Raw genomic sequence first — 1,532 nt, 5'->3', positions numbered from 1 at the left:
CTCTCTCTCTCTCTCTCTCTCTCACACACACACACACACACACACACACACACACACACACACCATTCAGACATACATGCAGGCCTAACATCCATTCTCATAAAATCAAATATTAAAAGTTACATATTTAAGTGCCATCCTTTCCAGGCCTAGTTAATCAGTGTTAACCATACTGTTACTCTTATTACTTGGGCCTGGGCAAAGTTTTTTATTTACCTGTAACTTTACTAACTTTGTTTACAATTGAGGACTTAGATGAAGTCAAGGTAAATAATTTATCTTCTTGACCAACCTGGCTTGACTATGTTAATATTAAGTATTGCTCCGCATTATTAAATGAATATTTGTATTGGTTATCTTTTTTTTAATGCATATTGCTCTTGTAGAGAGTCCAAGTTCAGTTCCCACTTCGTGCCACTTACCAGTAACTCTAGTTCCAGGGGAGCCACAGCTTTCCCAGATGCTGCACTCATGCTTATCTGTCCACACTCAGACAAAAGCACACACAAAAAAAACTGAAAATAAAAATAAAATCCTTAAAAGGAAGCAAGCATGCACTTGGGTTGAAGGATGAGGTTGGGAAGGACCCCCTTACCTTTTTACCTCTTATGCTGGTTATATTGTTGCAATTGTTACATGGTAACATTCTATCAATTTGATACACTTTAAGGTCATCATGGAAGAGAGGACCTCAACAAATAAAATGTCTATATCACACTGGCCTGTGGACAAGCCACTGAGACAGTTTTTGATTAGTGATTGGTGTGGGAGCTCACATCTTATTGTGGTAGTACCACCCCTGGAGAAGGGGTCCTTGGGGCTGAATAAAAACAGGATGAAGAAAGCATGAGAAGCAAGCCAGTAAGTAGCATTTCTCCTGAGCTTTGCTTCAGTGCCTGCCTTGACTTCATGCCCTGACTTCCTTTCTGTCGGTCTATGGTCTATTAGCTGTAAACTGAAATAAGCTCTTTCCTCCTCAAGTTGCCTTTGGTCATGATGCTTATGACAGCAACAAACAAGTAAGAAACACACGTCGCAGTGGTTGGTGCCCTCAATCCTTGCAGCATTCCTGTACCACAGGAGACTCATTCAAGTCTAGGTTCTCTAGATAGCATTGATAAACTACTACCTAGAATCCCCAACATAACCTCAAAGGAGCACAGAGGTGTAGATGGAGGGAAAGAGAAATAAATTTTAAAAGAAACTTTGTTGCGATTGTAACAATTATCAGAAAGATTGGAATGCTTGTACTTTTAGGGAAAATGCTAATTGAATAACTGACAACCTTCCTTAAGCTTTCCTCTAGAGTCCTTGTAAGAAAAGTCTCACTGTACAAGTCTTACCAAACCCTCTAGTCTTCACTTCCACAAATACTGTTCATTTTTTTGATGATCAATTATTTGGAATGTTTCGAAGTTTTTGTCTATTGTTCATTATGGATTCTATATTTAGATATAGAAGAGAGGGAGAGAGAGGGAGAGAGAGAGAGAGAGAGAGAGAGAGAGAGAGAGAGAGAGAGAGAGAGAGAATAT

At 39.3% G+C, this 1,532-nt stretch overlaps 1 protein-coding gene across 3 annotated transcripts in view; it reads right to left on the bottom strand.

The window, feature by feature from the left end:
- The window catches only part of Inpp4b (inositol polyphosphate-4-phosphatase type II B), a 748,293-nt gene that overhangs the window by 316,683 nt on the left and 430,078 nt on the right, over positions 1-1,532 (bottom strand). The window lies entirely within an intron of this gene.

This window comes from Mus caroli, chromosome 8 (assembly GCF_900094665.2).
Source record: "Mus caroli chromosome 8, CAROLI_EIJ_v1.1, whole genome shotgun sequence".
Taxonomy (NCBI): Eukaryota; Metazoa; Chordata; class Mammalia; order Rodentia; family Muridae; genus Mus; species Mus caroli.
Note: the sequence above shows the minus strand (reverse complement) of the source record. Positions and strands in the feature narration are given on the sequence as shown.